The sequence below is a fragment of the Podarcis pityusensis genome, assembly GCF_964106645.2.
Source record: "Podarcis pityusensis genome assembly, chromosome: 6".
In the NCBI taxonomy this organism is placed as follows: Eukaryota; Metazoa; Chordata; class Lepidosauria; order Squamata; family Lacertidae; genus Podarcis; species Podarcis pityusensis.
In genome coordinates, this window is record NC_138030.1 from 28,123,751 (window position 1) to 28,142,208 (window position 18,458).

The 18,458-nt window shown below is 40.9% G+C and overlaps 1 protein-coding gene and 1 long non-coding RNA gene across 9 annotated transcripts in view; one reads left to right on the forward strand and one right to left on the reverse strand.

Annotated features, from left to right (window-relative positions):
* ASIP (agouti signaling protein) overlaps positions 1-18,458 on the reverse strand; it is an 85,784-nt gene that overhangs the window by 17,721 nt on the left and 49,605 nt on the right. The window contains exons 1-2 of one of the 7 annotated variants that reach the window (XM_081009626.1): positions 8,798-9,249; positions 3,020-3,204 (exon numbers count right to left, since the gene is read on the reverse strand). The exons of 3 other annotated variants lie outside the window; for them this stretch is intronic. The gene's annotated coding sequence lies outside the window, so the exon portion shown is untranslated. Of the gene's footprint in view, positions 1-3,019; positions 3,205-3,704; positions 4,133-8,797; positions 9,250-18,458 lie in introns of those variants that run through there. 3 more of the 7 variants (XM_081009628.1, XM_081009622.1, XM_081009627.1) reach the window with 3 other exon arrangements.
* The window catches only part of LOC308479177, a 59,136-nt gene that overhangs the window by 15,135 nt on the left and 25,543 nt on the right, over positions 1-18,458 (forward strand). The window lies entirely within an intron of this gene.

Genomic DNA, 18,458 nt, shown 5'->3' on the forward strand with positions numbered 1-18,458 from the left:
ATGGGGGACTTCAATTACCCGGATATTTGTTGGATGTCAAACTCAGCCAAGAGCATAAGGTCAAACAGATTCCTCACTGGCCTTGCAGACAACTTCATTGTCCAGAAAGTGGGAGAAGCAACAAGAGGAACAGCCATTTTAGATCTGGTCCTAACCAATGTTGATGACCTGGTTAGTGGGGTAGAAGTGGAAGGATCATTAGGCGCGAGTGATCATGCTCTTCTGAAGTTTACTATACAGCGGAAAGGGGCAGCCAAGCATACTAGGACTCAATTTCTTGACTTTAAGAAAGCCGACTTCATAAAACTTAGGGAAGTGCTGGGTGAGATCCCATGGACAGTAATACTAAAAGGAAAGGGAGTTCATGATGGCTGGGAGTTTGTTAAGAGGGAGATAGTAAAAGCACAACGTCAGGCAATACCAATGAGACGGAAACATGGAAGGTGCCTAAAGAAGCCAGGGTGGCTATCTAAAGAACTTTTAACTGATTTAGGATTAAAAAAGGATGTGTACAAAAAATGGAAAAGGGGGGAAACCACCAAAGAGGAATTCAAACAAATAGCCAGCACGTGTAGACACAAAGTCAGAAATGCTAAAGCACAGAATGAACTCAGGCTTGCTAGAGAGGTTAAAAGCAACAAAAAAGGCTTTTATGGGTATGTTCGTAGCAAAAGGAAGAACAAAGAAACAGTGGGGTCACTCAGAGGAGAAGATGGTGAAATGCAAACAGGGGACACAGAAAGGGCTGAACTCCTCAATGCCTTCTTTGCCTCAGTCTTCTCCGATAAAGAAAACAATGCCCGACCTGAAGAATTTGGAGCAAATGATTCAGCAAAGGAAACACAGCCCAGAATAACTAAGGAGATAGTACAAGAATACTTGGCTAGTTTAGATGTATTCAAGTCTCCAGGGCCAGATGAACTGCATCCAAGAGTATTAAAAGAACTGGCAGATGTGATCTCAGAACCACTGGCAGTCATCTTTGAGAATTCCTGGAGAACAGGCGAAGTCCCGGCAGACTGGAGGAGGGCAAATGTTGTCCCTATTTTCAAAAAGGGGAAAAGAGAGGACCCAAATAAATACCGCCCAGTCAGTCTGACATCAATACCAGGGAAGATTCTGGAGCAGATCATTAAGCAAACAGTCTGTGAGCACCTAGAAAGGAATGCTGTGATCACCAATAGTCAGCATGGATTTCTGAAAAATAAGTCATGTCAGACTAACCTGATCTCGTTCTTTGACAGAATTACAAGCCTGGTAGATGAAGGGAACGCAGTGGATGTAGCCTACCTTGATTTCAGCAAGGCATTTGACAAGGTGCCCCATGATATTCTTGTAAAGAAGCTGGTAAAATGCAGTCTTGACTATGCTACCACTCAGTGGATTTGTAACTGGCTGACTGACCGAACCCAAAGGGTGCTCATCAATGGTTCCTCTTCATCCTGGAGAAGAGTGACTAGTGGGGTGCCACAGGGTTCTGTCTTGGGCCCTGTCTTATTCAACATCTTTATCAACGACTTGGATGATGGACTCAAGGGCCTCCTGATCAAATTTGCAGATGACACCAAACTGGGAGGGGTGGCTAACACCCCAGAGGACAGGATCACACTTCAAAACGACCTTGACAGATTAGAGAATTGGGCAAAAACAAACAAGATGAATTTGAACAGGGAGAAATGTAAGGTACTGCACTTGGGTAAAAAAAATGAGAGGCACAAATACAAGATGGGTGACACCTGGCTTGAGAGCAGTACATGTGAAAAGGATCTAGGAGTCTTGGTTGACCACAAACTTGACATGAGCCAACAGTGTGACACGGCAGCTAAAAAAGCCAATGCAATTCTGGGCTGCATCAATAGGAGTATAGCATCTAGATCAAGGGAAGTAATAGTACCACTGTATTCTGCCCTGGTCAGACCTCACCTGGAGTACTGTGTCCAGTTCTGGGCACCACAGTTCAAGAAGGACACTGACAAACTGGAACGTGTCCAGAGGAGGGCAACCAAAATGGTCAAAGGCCTGGAAATGATGCCTTATGAGGAACGGCTAAGGGAGCTGGGCATGTTTAGCCTGGAGAAGAGGAGGTTAAGGGGTGATATGATAGCCATGTTCAAATATATAAAAGGATGTCACATAGAGGAGGGAGAAAAGTTGTTTTCTGCTGCTCCAGAGAAGCGGACACGGAGCAATGGATCCAAACTACAAGAAAGAAGATTCCACCTAAACATTAGGAAGAACTTCCTGACAGTAAGAGCTGTTCGACAGTGGAATTTGCTGCCAAGGAATGTGGTGGAGTCTCCTTCTTTGGAGGTCTTTAAGCAGAGGCTTGACAACCATATGTCAGGAGTGCTCTGATGGTGTTTCCTGCTTGGCAGGGGGTTGGACTCGATGGCCCTTGTGGTCTCTTCCAACTCTATGATTCTATGATTCTATGATCTTATGCCATTAAAAGGTAAAGGGACCCCTGACCATTAGGTCCAGTCGTGGCCAACTCTGGGGTAGCGGCGCTCATCTCGCTTTATTGGCCGAGGGAGCCGGTGTACAGCTTCCGGGTCATGTGGCCAGCATGACTAAGCCGCTTCTGGCAAACCAGAGCAGCACACGGAAACGTCATTTACCTTCCCGCCGGAGCGGTACCTGTTTATCTACTTGCACTTTGATGTGCTTTCAAACTGCTAGGTTGGCAGGAGCGGGGACTGAGCAACGGGAGCTCACCCCGTCGCAGGGATTCGAACCGTCGACCTTCTGATCGGCAAGTCCTAGGCTCTGTGGTTTAACCCACAGCGCCACCCGCGTCCCACGTCTTATGCCATTACCACACATATATTAATCGGGGGGGGGGAGGACAAGTGGGAAGATTTCAGCGGCTTGAATGCAACGCATAGTTGTCTAAATCACACAGTAACAGTCTATCTAAATTGTTAGTAGCAAGATAGATTTCTTCCTTCATTCTCTGTGGATTATTTATCATGTTTATATACTCTTACTTCCAAGGCAGTTTATAATTTAAATTACTAACACAATGAATGATGCAAAATATTCTCAGGCTGATTTCAGGAGCTGATGACACTTGCTCCCTAGCTTCTGCTTTCCCTCAGGGCAGCCAGATCTTAAGTACTGGTAGCCCAAGGAAGGTGAGGTTGGATTCCCAAGCAGTTCTTTCAGGATACTTCTTTCAAGGGCTGATTGTTATTTGCTTCCTGCCTGGGCTTCTGCTCTTTTGGCTTTGCTCAAGGCACACACAGGTCTTTATGCTTTTGGATGTGGTGGATAATACAGCCCCAGTAGTGTCAGCTTGCTTTGGTTTTATTTTCTTTATCTTCATTAATAGATTTATTCGGTATCATATGTGGATTATTGCCTAAGCTATGGATGTCTAACAGAGACCTAGAGTGAATATATGTAGATATTATTTGAATTCATTGTACAGTGGTACCTTGGTTCTCAAACTTAATCTGTTCCAGAAGTGCGTTCCAAAACCAAAGCGTTCCAAAACGAAGGCGCGCTTTCCCATAGAAAGTAATGCAAAACGGATTAACCCATTCCATACTTTTAAAAACAACCCCTAAAACAGCAATTTAATATTAATTTTACTAACAAGACCATAGATCCATAAAATGAAAGCAATAATAAACATAATGTACGATAAAATAAATAAGACAGTATTGTAGATGATAAAAATTAAAATTATTATTTTTTCTTACCTGCACTGATGATAGTCATTGTTTGGATGTGAGGCTTATCCATTTCCACAGTCACACAATCAGTAGCTGAACTGGGTTCCACACAGTCACAAAAACAAATTAACCGAAAAAGCCTCAAAAACAAAAATGCAAAATAAATAGCAAAAACAAAAGCGCCAAACTTAATCTGTTCCAGAAGTTCAAAAACTAAGGCACAGCTTCTGATTGGTGCAGGCACTCCGGATACAATAGCCAACAGCTGCACCAGACATTCGGCTTCTGAAAAACACTTATTTCCGGGTCTTCGGTGTTTGAGAACCAATGTGTTTGAGTACCAAGGCATTTGAGAACCAAGGTACCACTATAATCGTAAAAATAATGCAACTGCTTTAGCCTAGTGTATGCTTATCAGAGGGGCAGAGCAATTCTAACCTCTGTCAAAGTCCAGTTGAGGGAAGTTACCACATATAAAGAGGCTACCGTATTTTTCGCCCTATAGGACGCACTTTTTCCCCTCCAAAAATGAAGGGGAAATGTGTGTGCGTCCTATGGGGCGAATGCAGGCTTTCGCTGAAGCCTGGAGAGCGAGAGGGGTCGGTGCGCACCGACCCCTCTCACTCTCCAGGCTTCGCGGACCTCTCCGCAAGCAGCGGGAGCGCTCCCGCTGCTTGCGGAGAGTTGCCTGCATGCCGAAGCCTGCGCGCGCTGAGATCAGCGTGTCCAGGCTTCGCGGACCTCTCCACAAGCAGCGGGAGCCAGCACTGGGCTCCCACGGCTTGCAGAGAGATGCCTGTTTGGGGGCTGGGGTCGGGGGAAGCTCGGGCCTCCCCCGCCCCAGCCCTGTGCCTGGGGGGGAAATATTTTTTTTCCCTTTATTTCCCCCCCAAAAAACTAGGTGCGCCTTATGGGACGGTGTGTCCTATAGGGCGAAAAATACGGTATATCAACCAAAGGCAGCATGAGATGATGTCACTGGTGTTAAGAGACCAATAGATCTGGACCAGTCTCATCTGGAACTGGGCTGGGAAAAGACATGGAGACCTGCCTGCCTTGCTGTTCATGCTGAGTCCAAAGCTATGGGTTTGGGGGCCTCCCTAGAAATCTTATAGGGAAGCAAGATCTGTTGAAGTGTTAATGCTGTGAACTCTTCCATCTAATGCTCAGCTTGCATATAGGTGTGTAAATAAAACTATATATCACAAAGACACCACTGTCTCCAGTAACCTTCATTCAAAGGAAATCAAGCCCAAGATATATGCTGACAGCCCTGAAATCTTTCATCATTTGGAAATTGTGGTGCAGCTAACAATATAAATAAATAGGAATGCAAGATACATATTATTAATTAATTAATTAATTAAATTTATTAGTTACTCTTTTTTTACTCAACTCAGAGTGACTTACAGAACAACAGTATACACATATACAACAGTATACACATATAAAATGGAACAACTGTAGGGTGTTTTGCATATTTATCTTGGAGTTTTTAAGCATTGGCTTGCATAAATTTCTTTTGTAGTAGAAGAAGAGAAGAGTTTGGATTTGATATCCTGCTTTATCACTACCCAAAGGAGTCTCAAAGCGGCTAACATACTCCTTTTCCTTCCTCCCCCACAACAACACTCTGTGAGGTGAGTGGGGCTGAGAGACTTCAAAGAAGTTGACTAGCCCAAGGTCACCCAGCAGCTGCAGGTGGAGGAGCGGAGACGCGAACCCAGTTCCCCAGATTACGAGACTACCGCTCGTAACCACTACACCACACTGGCTCTCAGTAGATCTTAAGAAAGTCCGTGACCCTGCTGCTGGCTTCATAGCCATTATAGGGAGCATCTTAAATGAACTTTTATGGTTCCTATGTGGAACTTCCCTAATTGTGAAACCATCATGTGGTACAATTTAACTGGAAAAAATTCAGTGTCACTGCTCATAAAAATCTTACTGTGGAAAACAATAGGTTGCTACTACAGGCATATAAGCAAAGGGAATGGGGAAGTGAACTTAAAAGCTCTTGTTTGTTTCCATTTGCATACAATCTATTTGGCATGTTCAACAGTGTTGGGTAAAGTGGGGTCATCACAAATACTGATTCTCAGTTAGATCAGTGCATTTCAAAGATTCTGCCTGAGAATACTTTCCATCAACATGTCTATAGAGGATCTCCTTTATGTTGCAGAGAATTGTGTGAGATTTACTAGAGCACACAATCATGCAGAGTGCTGCTATCCAGGCCTGTTGGGCTCTGCATGCATGAGAGGGCACCTAGAACCACAGTCAAGACTGCTTTTTGTTGAGTATTGTAAGGGAAACTGTAACGGAAACCCTGTTTGAAATGGATCCAGACAATCCCAGAAAAAGCTCCAGAAGCCCCTGAGTGAAGAAGTCAGTATTTATTTATTTATTTATTTATTTATTTATTTAATATTTCTACCTCACTTTTCACTTCGTCTGGGGGCCTCAAAGTGACTAGTAGAAAATGGAAAATATACAATGTACAACATTTAAAACATAGATTAAATACAGTGGTGCCTCGCAAGACGAAATTAATCCGTTCCGCGAGTATCTTCGTCTAGTGGTTTTTTCGTCTTGCGAAGCAACCCTATTAGCGGATTAGCGGATTAGCGCTATTAGCGGTTTAGCGGCTATTAAAGGCTTAGCGGCTTAGCTGCTAAAAGGCTATTAAAGGCTTAGCGGCTTAGAAAAAGGGGGGGAAAGCAAAAAAAAATCTCAAGACTCGCAAGACATTTTCGTCTTGCGAAGCAAGCCCATAGGGAAATTCGTCCTGCGAAGCGCATTGAAAACGGAAAACCCTTTCGTCCAGCGGGTTTTCCGTCTTGCGAGGCATTCGTCTTGCGGGGCACCACTGTAATCAGAGATTGAAACGAAGACCACCACAAAAAATGCACAGAAGACCAAGAAAATCTGACAGGTTTCCCCAGAAAAGCTCAACAATTTGGGTTTGTTCCACCAAAAAAGCTGTCGGGAATTTTAATTTTTGAAATATGGCAACCCTAGATGTAACATCGTGTAGCGAAGAAGCAGAATCAAGCCTCCCCTTCCCCCTCCCTAACTGGAGATAAACTCCAATTCGCTTTATCATTATGTGTGAACTGGGAAAAGCCTGGTCCCTTTAAACTGTGATTTGTTTTAACAACACGGGATTACAAATCATGGTTTGATTTTCAACAAACCATAATTGAAAGTAACTAAAGATCCCCTGTCCGGTGCATCTAACAATACACAATGGTTAGTTGAAAACAAGCAGTGAATGCTTCCTATCTCCTCGTGGCTGTGCCAGAGATGGAGAGGAGAACATGTGAGCCCTTTGCTCATTTCTGCTTGTTAGCATTATATCTGAAATCCACCATTAAGTTTGTGACATTTCTATCCAAAGCCCAAATGTATACAAGAATAGAGTGACCCATTCACTGCAACAGTAATAGGCGGTAACAGTATTATCATGATGAGGGCTATGGAGAATTTTCCAGACACAGAGAACCATGAATTCAAAATGGCTAGTCATATAATATAATTAAGTTAATTTCATTTACATTAGTAAGTTCATTTTATTCAAGTGGATTTAATATCTGAAATTACCTGAAAGTATTATTATTATTATTATTATTATTATTATTATTATTAAAAAATGTGTTGAATTAAACAGGATCTCCACAAAAGCAAATTTGTGTCGCAAAAGACAAAGTTACATTGTTCATCACAAAACATAACTTGTGTCCACATATCTGTCAGTCACACGGTTATAAAAATAACCCATTTCTCTTTCAAAAGTCCATCAGTTTGCCTGCTTTTACAGTTTTTCTTTATTTTTTCTACATATAATGGTTATTTATATCTAAATTATAGAACTAACTAAGTTATAGACAAGGACAAATAGTGTCTGTTTCTGTGGGCAAAATTCCAGTATTTAAGTGTTGATCAAGGAAACAGAATTTGATCTTGTGCAGACTATTTTGCATTTTCCCTGCGTACTAGAAACTTTTATTTTCTCCTTCCTGCAAAAGCAACAACACCCCTGAGAAGGGAAAAGAAAGGACTTAAAACTGAGGAAAATTTATAGATGTTTAAGAGAACAATTGCCAGTATGATTTTATTATTCTAAATTACAAACCAGAAGTCACCATAGTCTTTGGAAGCAAAAGGAGATCCTACAGAATCTTTCAGACGCTTTAAAAATGATAAGAATTCCTCTCCCGAAAACAACCAAGCCAACAAAAAGTACAAAAGATATATATCTTGTGATACAAAATGTTACTTCATTTTGGAATAATGATAAAATTGAAAATATGTAATTAAAAGGGGGAAATAATATTGAATATTGTTAAAACAGGAAACCAACATTCAGAATACTAATATGCAATAAATTACTTTGCAGTTATACGGAAGAAGTTTATAATCATTCTACCGCCATTTAGTCACCACTTACTTACACAAGAAAACACCTCTGATCAGGCAACTTGTTTTTTTGTTTTATCAGGCAACTTGTTATAAATTAAAAATAAACATATCCTTATTTTATTTTCAGTAGTGAATATAAGACCAAAAGAACAATGCGTAAGAAATGAAAAACGGTTACTATTGTCTCCACGGAGTGATTCCAAAACCTTCAGAAAATAATGAAAGAATACTAAATAAATGCTGCCCCACTTTAAACTTCATACACCATTCCTTAAAATGCAGATATCGAATGTACTTGACCAGAATACATTTTTTAGTATAAAAAAGTGAAGGAAACAAAATCAAAAAGAATTTATTGAACCAAAGTTAGAAGAAGAAGTAAAATTGATAAGATTAATGAAACAAACATATGAGCTCAGTGTAACAAGTGATGATAAAGTTTTGTTTTAAATGTTAAAAAGGAGAGCAAATACAGCACAATATTTGAATATTAGGAAGATCTGAGTACCGGTAACTCTTGGATTCACTTTTTCATCCCACCAAGCCATCCTTTGGGGTCTGGCTGGAAGTGGGAAATGGAGAGTCTAAAATGTAAAATTTTCTCCGTAAAAATATGTTAGAAAGCAGAATTTATCAGAAAAGGGATTATTATTATTTTCCTATGAAAGTAGCAAGTGGCTACTGCGTTCAGTACTCACTAGTGCAAATCAGAGCAGCTTTTCTTTCTTGTCGTCCTCTTGGTCTGAAGAGAATACGAGCGATGCTCCTGGAGTTTTTGCTGTCACCCTCCTCCCCTAGGATTGCTGCAAACCTTTTCCTCTTCTAGCCTTTTTACATAGAGCCACACCGAGTTGCAGCCAAATTAATCAGAGTACCTGGATGGGCTCCCCCCCTCCCACTTTAATTTACTGCATGTGGTCAGGTGTTTTTTTCCGCTCCGCATGACTCTTCAAATCATTTGCAAACAGGAAAAGAGTGTACTTGAACTTAATCCTGTGTAATTTTAATCATAGAAAAATTCCACTGAGTGCAATGAGAACATCCCCAGATGCAAGCCAGACACAAATAATTGCTAGAAAAGCATTTGGAATAGTTCTTTGGTAAAATATCAAATCCTTCCGTAAAGTCCAGTTTTATCTGTTGACTAGGCACAGGCTTCGCTGGCTTTGATGAATGCAAAAGGGTTGGACACTCACTCACAGCCCTAATATAGTTCTAGCCTTTCCTTAAGTCTGAGGCAAAGAAGAAACCTGGCAATGATTTGAAATTGAAAAAGCAAGCGACATCTTAGTTATTTTTAAATACTTTAAAAATGCATAGAAAGAAATTAATAGTCCCAGTATTGACAAAGAGCAGGTATGAGTTATAGGAGAAGCAGTTTAAAATTGTGTGTATCAAGGCTGGACTTTTATACGTCCCAGTCTCCCCTAGTCAATTTCACAAGTGTGCTCTTAATTGATTCTGCGTTGGTTTACACCACTCCATGCAACGTATATATATTTTTTGTGCTGAACTGAAAATACTGCTGTACTGCCATAGTCCGATTTGCAGACTGCAAAATCATGCTTGCGTTTTTGTGATTTCTTGGGGGATGTTGAAAGAAAGTCTAGAAATGTAAACTAATAGGCTTATTTGGGTACAAGGTACCGGTGCACCCAACTCAGGCTCCCCAACTTTGCTCCTCCCTTCCTCCAGAGGGGAAGCAGACCATGGAGCAGAAGACTTTGCATGACATCCAAATCAGGGGTGAGAAACCGTGATCTGAAATGAATGTTCGCTCTTGGTTTGTGGTTTGCTTGGGAGCAACAAACAATGAGCGCTGAGTCAGAAGTACAGTAATTCTAAGCCATACTGTTATCTGTTTTCCCTCTGGATAAAGATTAGAGCAGATCAGGAGTGCTGGAACCACTGTAGTTTGTTAAGGGTGCTGGGAACTGTAGGTCTTAAGAGGTGAACTATAATTTCCAGGATTCTTTGAGAGAAGTCATGTGGTCTAAATGCACATTGAATGCACTTTAAATGCATGATGTGATTCTGCCATTTGTATCACATCTGAATATGGCCAACAGTCACACATGCCTCAATACAGCGATGTTTTCAGCCTTAACATGGGTGTAGAACCAGCTCTCACTTTTAGATTCAAGTATGCATGACCTTGTTCAGAAACATCTCTTTCCCTCCTGCTCTTCCCCCTCCATTTTTATTTTGAACTTTTTTTCCTGATAGAGTAATATGTAAATCCAAATTTTATAATGCTAAGTGGTAGAAATAAAAGTTACTGATTAGCATCCACCGAACCATGGAACTAGGTCTGTATGCCCCACAAAGTATTGAGCATGTGTTTGTTGAAAAGCAGCCTCCAGTGCCATAAGGAAAATGGATCATGATGAAAGCAATGGATATTTCAAAATTAGCTTTTAATATGTCATGGAAAATCTGCTGTTCAAAATGTATGTGGGGGAGTGAAAAATTGTAATTAGAATTACCAATTTCAAAGTAGCTCTTTGGATTGAAATGGGAAATGGTACTTTACAGTGCAAGCTTATAACCTGATTCCCAGGAAGGTATGGGTGAATATCTCAGTTTTTGGTTTCTCTGTTTCTCATTTTCAAAGCTTAGCTTTGTTTCTTCATATTTCTACATCCACGTTTTGTTTTTTCAGGTCCTCATGAAAGTTCACCAACATTTCACTACAATTTTCTCATAATATACACGTGTTTATATATACTTTTTGCCTAATATACATTTTTGCAATTGTGCTTTTGTATGCTATTTTCATTAATGTATGCATTTATATGCACACTTTACCTGAATACTGTATGAGCATTTTTGTACATATACATTGGCTGGAGAACTGCACTGCCAAATTTGCATTTGCATTTTGAAAGATGGCTGTGTTCTGTTTTGCTTATTGTTTCGGAAAGTGTAAATTTCATAGGTTTGGCTATAAATGTGAGCTGAATTTTTGCCCCATCCCTACTCTCAGGCAAGCGGGTAAACAACTGCAGCTTTAATGTCAGTTCACCTGAAACCACTTGGACATACCAAAGAAGGAGAGAGGGGAGGGAGAAGCATAGGGACGGAACTGGTACTTAGCAGTTCAGATTACACGTAATGCTAAGGCAAACTTTGCTCTAAACCCAGACCCATGGTTTGTCTTCTCCAGACAAATTGTGGTTAAAGATTGTTGTTTGTCTGGAGCAAGACAAGCCAAAAGCAAGGGTTTGGGCAACATACTAAGCCAAACCATGGCTTGACGCACAACAGCAGCAACAGGCCAGATAGAACAATGTAGCCATAATCTCCGTTTTGGGAGCTCACATGCTTGCTCATTTATACTAAACTGTGATTTTGCTTAGTGCTATGAGTGAACTACATCATGCTGCCCTTGTTTATGAAGCAAAGATTCTCATGCTCAAACTGTCCCATTGTCTTGTTCACTGTTTCTTGAGCCATATTTCGAGAACTTAGAAAAGTCAGCCATATGGGCCCTCCCCATCACAACCCATGCCTCTTCCAGATAATTTAAACAGGTCTAACTACTGACAGTGTGGCTTTTGCAGTGGGCTGCAGTGGGCATTAGTCCAGAGAGGATATTATTCAGAACCCTCTTGCTTCATCTGCTCTCTCGTAGGTTCTCTTGCGTTCAGTGCCAATACCGAAAGAAGAAGAAAAAAAGAGGGAAAACGAATACAGGGACAATAACTTAACTAACTGCATCCTTCTCACCAATTTGGCAGGTTTATAAACTTCACTGAGCTGTGAACGAGTCATGCATTTCTCACAACCTGCACAAAGCCACACAGTTTTTGGCATATAAAATAGTCACAACCAGTTTAAATAATTAAGAAATAAGGCTAAAACACAAGACTTGAAGGCTGGCAGTTAATGCAATGGAGCAAGCCAAAGGCAAGGGCCACAGTGGAATGGCATAATGTGGGAATGTGTGAACCAGATAGGTTGTGGGTAATATAGCAGCAGAAGGTCCGCTTGGGTTCAAAGGAAATTTTTCTCATGATGTTTCAATCTAACATTTATCTGATATTTGGTGTTGCTGCAAATTACACAAATCAAGTTACAATACAGTACTGATCAGGTGGGCACACTCCAAGCTTGTGGGAGCTACTTGTTTTTTTGTTTTTTACTAGAACCTCAAGATCTATTAACTGTAGCCAAATTAAAATTGGTGGCAGGGACGAAAGCAACATACTGTTAGTATTAAGGAATAGGGTAACTCTGAATTGATATGCAGTACCAGCACTTAGCTCATAGTCCTATCACACAAAAATTAATTCCTGATTCCACCCTACAAGCTTTATTCATCTCAGAAGCCTAATTGGAATGTGGAGAAAGGCTTTTTGTTGCTATTATTAAACAACAGAGAGTCAGAATCCTTGCTGATCTATGCAGCTTACCTAGAGAACTACCGGTAGATCATGATCTAAGAACATAAGGAGAGCTTGGTTGGTTCAGGGGAAAATTCCATCTAGTCTAGCATTATGTGCTTGTAGTGGCTGTGATGGCCACTCCCAATCATCCTAGGTCTGGAGCTGTCTGAGGGGAGCGTGTTTCCTACTAGCACAGAGTATATCCATTTGTTCAGAGTGTGTGGTATGTGTGTTGTTGTATGCCACACTCACTGTTTCTGGGTACTTTACAAAAATGCAGGATCTCATACCTTTTTATAAAGATTAATTGATGGGAGTTTTTGCTTGGGATCTTTTTTTTTTGTAAACTCACTTATATTTAGGTACCGTATTTTTTGCTCTATAAGACTCACTTTTTCCCTCCTAAAAAGTAAGGGGAAACGTGTGTGCGTCTTATGGAGTGAATGCAGGCTGTGCAGCTGTCCCAGAAGCCAGAACAGCAAGAGGGATTGCTGCTTTCACTGCGCAGCGATCCCTCTTGCTGTTCTGGCTTCTGAGATGCAGAATATTTTTTTTCTTGTTTTCCTCCTCCAAAAACTAGGTGTGTCTTCTGGTCTGGTGCGTCTTATAGAGCCAAAAAAACGGTAGGTTGTTTCAGCACTTGGCACAAAAGAGCCTGTGCTTATGCATCCTAGGAGTCAAGCAAGAGAACAGGTTTGCATTCCATCATGCATAGGGTTGCCATCCATCCCTAGAAAATTGGGATCTCACTGTTTTGAGACAAAAGTGTCCCCTGTCCTGTTTGGACTTTAAACAGGATGCCCCCCCCCATGTTTGAGCTTAGCTGGCCCAAAATGGCAGTTGTGTCGCTGTTGGTATGGCTGAAGGGGTGTCTGGCCTGGCACAAGTGACAGTAGAGGGAAGGAGCAACCTCCTCTCTCTCCCTCTTCCCCTCCTTCCTTCCCTCTCGCTGCTCCTCCTCCTCAGCCACTGCCCCTCTACCACCCCGACCTGACCTCTCCTCCTCCACTGCCCTTGAGTCTTCTCTGATGCCAGCTGGGGTGAGAGGATGGAGCTGTAGCTCAAGTCACTGTGGGAGCTGGCCTTCTACCCATGGCCCCTGCCCATCTACAGGAGTCAAGGGAAAGAGCAGGGCCAGGGTGGCGGGAGGCTGAATGAGGAGAACCTCACCTCCTCAAAGGGGGGAGGGCGGATTTGGTGCCATGAGAGAGAATGTGCCCCACAATTCCCCCAACCTGTCCTTTATTTTGTCCCATCTGTCCTGTATTTTGCCTGACCAAAGATGGCAACCCAAGCTCAGTAGCTAATACGGATTTGCCCCACCATGAGACAGTTACAGATTGATTTGCACATCCAAGCATGTGGCTGACAGACTCATTGCATAAGCTGCCAGGCTATTTTAACAAGTTCTCAACTAAATAACTATATCCAACAGTACGCCAGAGTCCAGGCTTCTAAAATGGCTTTTATATTGAAGACTTCATTCTGCATAACAAAAGCATAAAATCAGTTATTCACGAGATGAACAAAGCTCACTTATTTGAACGGCCCACTCTACCACATTTGTTTCGTTAGAGACACATAAACATGCCTTGATCTAGCAAGTGCAACCCGCACATGGAATCTTTTCTGTAGTTGGCAACCAAAGAGCTATAAACAAGTTCTGCCCTAGTTTAGCAGACTTTGGGCTTCTTTCTTTTGGGGAAAAAACCCACCCATTAAGATGTAATAAAATTTGCTTTTAAAAGTTAAAAGACTTTCATAAGAGCATTTAAATAGGATATAGTTGGACCTGCCCAAGCCCATGCCTATGGTTGATGAAGATCCTTGTTACTTAGTTCACATATAGAGTAGGGTGAGGTACACATAATCCCCATTGTGAAGCCTGCACAGTTGCTGGAATGGGGCTGCCTGCATAGTGCTCACAGTGATCAGTTCTGCTAGCAGGCATGCTAATTCTGATAATCTGTTTGGGCTGAGGGCAGTCAGAACACACCCACCCAGTAGGTGGTTGGTACTATCAAAGCAGACAGCACAGACCATCTGTTGGATAGGTGTACTCAGTTCTTGCAAGTATCATACATTGATATATTTGCACAGAGCCATCACCAAATTCCTATCCCTCTTCATCATATAGATAAAAAGAAATGGAGAGGAAATACAGCTGGGGCTTCAGGAAGAGTGGGCAGCTAGCTGCTTTGAGGAAAAGGACAAAATCATTTTGTTTTACCACAAGCCTGGTCAAAGTTTTTGTGCTACACTGCGCAATAGCTTTGCCGTAACTCCTTCAAACATAAATAACTTTGATATTTTCCCAGTGTTTTCGCCTCAAAATCTTCTCAAAATGTCACTAAAAAAATTAAATCCAAAATTATTTCTGTTGAAAAAGAAAGAAAGAAAGACTCTACCCATAGTACAAACATCTGTAGACATTGTGCAAGAGTTTTGGAACTTCATCCTGGATCAGCACATACCACAAGAGCCTTTTCTGCTTCTATAGAAAGCAAATGATTCTTGCAAAATATGGTTTCAATGATTCCTTTTCTTTGTTTCTTGAATCTGTCAAGACAAGACCTTTCTTATCTCAGCATGCAATACTGTTGTGAGCCATCTCAAGACATGGGAAAGGCTGTGCAGAAATAAAATATATACATTTTAAGAAACCCACAAGTATATAACTAAAGGATCCTTACTGTCTCGCTCTACAAGTGGTTATATTTTAACTCCAAGAATAAGTTCTATTCCGCAACCTATTCAGTGAGGAAGAATGCTAAGAAACTGAAAGGTAGACATTTTTGTTATTGGCATTAATTTATATGTAACTTTGATTATTAATTTATTTGATATGTATGGCCTGCAGCTTATACAAAGAGACATATGAAGGCACATATACAGTCTGAAATAAAGAAAAAGCAGGGTTGTGGTTGTCTGAAACTTCTTATGAGCACAGGTGTAATATAGTGGCTAAGGAAGTGAACTATGAATTTGGAAGTTTCTAGCTCACATCTCAACTCTACCATAAACTCATTAGGTGGCATTTAACAAGCCATTCTCTCTCTATGTCAGTCCCCTTCTCTCCACATGCAGTATGGGAGAATAATAGTATATACTGGTCCATTAGGGCAAGTTGGGCACTGCCCCACCAAGATGATTCTGCCTTCACTCAGTCCCCACCTGTCTGCCTCCTAACTTACAAACAGTCCAAGTGTTGTGGCACTGACTGTCAGCCTCCTCCTTAGTCTCACTCAGTGATGCCTTTGTTGAACTCAGCAAGGAGGAGAATGGAGGCAAATTATCCTTGGCTCTGTCTCCACTGTTGGTCTTCCTGTCTTCTGCCATACCAGTCCCCACTGGGATGTGTGCACTGGACATGTGCAACTGCCTGATACAGATTCAGCCCATTAGTCCACCTAACCCAATATTGTCTACTCTGACTGTCAGTGACCCACCAGTGATTTTCACTGGTTTCTCCCATGGGGAACCTTAAGAACTTTAATTATGTGATGGGGATAATTAAAGATTTATCTTTTAGATTTATTAAATTAAAGATTTATATTTTAGATTTATCAACTGCCCAATGAACAGTTCTCAGGAACTGGTATCAATCCAATCTGAGTTTCTCACACTGATATGTTTATTTTCTGTCCTTAGTCATGGCCATCTTTAGTTCAGAATTTTGCAGTGTGTGTTAGGAGATATTTGATCAATCCAGAAATGAAGTGGGGGGTTAACTATTTTATTTCTTGTAAACTATTGAAAATGCATTACTTTTTTGTTATATTCTTGGTTAATGTAATTTCCGAAAACATTGTTCTTAAGCTGCAATCCAAAATACATAGACAGCTGAGGGGACAGTAATTGCGCAAATGCCATTAATGTGTGTGTATTTGTAATGTAAGTATCAGCAATGGAGGAAGCAGTATCAGGACCGCATAAGACTACTGGCAGGATGGGCTGGGGGAGTTAAATGAACATTTCTAGAAAGAAAGTTCCAGAATCTGGGCACTGCCACTAGAAAGGTGGACATTGTGCATCTTCCCTGCTGAGGCTACCTGACTGGATTTAATTATTTTGTCATAGAAAAATGTCTGTCTTTCTCAGGAAGATTGAAAACAACTACCCTTGTGTATGTATTTAACTATGGAGGTTTAGGAGTTAGGAAGAAAATGGGCTGCAATGTATTTGTGACTAAGAAATGAAGGCCCCTTTCATTTCTTTTCCTAGAAACCAGATGTACATTTTGTCTTTTTTCTCTAGAGAAAGACTGTTTTGCTTTAAAAATAATGATAACTGAAAAGCACTTCAAATTCGGCATAAGTGTTTTGGGACTCCCCCAGTGTGAGGCCACATGGAGGTCACTGGCTGTATTTTGCACAAGACTGGTCTTATTTCCCGGAATTGTAAGCAGAACAACTCAGAGTGCTTCTTTTCCATGAATGGGCATCACTCGCAGTGTGTGGAACCAATGCCATTTTAATTCTTATGCAAGCAGTCTCTGTTTGGTAAAAAATATTTCTTGTGGATATTCATATTGCTTCCAGATTTGTCTCTATTTTGTGAGTGGGGTTCAGTTGCAAACTGGCAAATTCAGGTTGCACAATTTTGTGCAACAAACCTGTCCCCCTCCCCCACAAAAAATCGGGAATGTTTTCTGCAGTATGTAAAGCAATGGGGAAAATACACCGAAAAGCTTGCGGTAACAATTGCTCAGTAAGATGTTGTATAACTTCACTGGAAATAAATCAGAATGAATACTCAATAAATAGCCAACATAGCATAACCATCCTGCAAACTTTGTGCCATCAAATCAAGATCAATGCTAAATAAGCAGGTTATTTTGAAGAGACATCTTCCTTCTCCCATTGTCCTTCCAATCCAGTCTCAATAGCCAGGAAATACTAATTTGTGATTAACCCTGGACATCCTGAAATACTAACTTGAATGTTAGTGATGTTCAACTAATTATTAATCAGAGTAGAGCCATTGAAATTAATGGACCTAACTTAACCATATTCATTAATTTCAATGGGTGTGCTCTGAGTAAAGTTTAGTTGATTACCACCCAAGATTTGGATCTGTCACAATCATTGCAAGCAGCGGAATAAAGGCACACAAAGGAGGGGGCTTTATTTTTCCACAAGGGCCATGCTGATATTCTCCAAGCTGCTTTCCTTTGCATAAGGCAAATGTTTATAGAACTATATGCTTCCCCGTTGTGAACAGAAAAGCATCCTGAGGAGGCCTATTTTGAACACAAAATTGCTGACACCACGCAGCTGTTGTGATCAAATCTGCATCACCTTCACTGCATGTGGGAGGGGGGCAGCATAAAGAAAACTGGGAGACCAATAATAAATCTCAAGGTGCCACATGGAAATTGATGGCTCAAAACAAATAAGAGATACCTAAATGATTTTTTTGTGTTGTGTAATAATAATAATAATAATAATAATAATAATAATAATAATTCTATTTATACCCCACCTTTTTCTGTGACCGGGACTCAAGGTAGCTTACAAATAAAATAACAGCTATTCCAAATTAGACCAAGAAAAGCAACCTTGAAGGCACAGCCATTCTCTAGGGGAACATGCCAGAAGAGATGAGGCAACCCCAGGCCAAGAGACAGTGAAAAGATTATGACCCATTTGTATCTGGAATTAAGACGTGTGTTGTGTTCATGGCATTTTTACTGTTTTTAAATGTAAGGGGGATAAGCTCAATCCTTTGTAAACTTATCTCTGCCACTTCAAACATTTTTTTAATAAAAAAGGCAAAATCATGAGCTTTAAAAATCAGCACATGGAAATAGGATTATGTTTATTACTTTGCTCATAACACTGTCCAGCTGCCCAAATGAATCTCATGTTAACCACATCATTTTTAAAAAATATCATTTTAGATACAGTGAAATTTATTAGCTGGATCATCTTCCCCCTGTGAAGCAGATGATAATAACAAGTGCCATTTT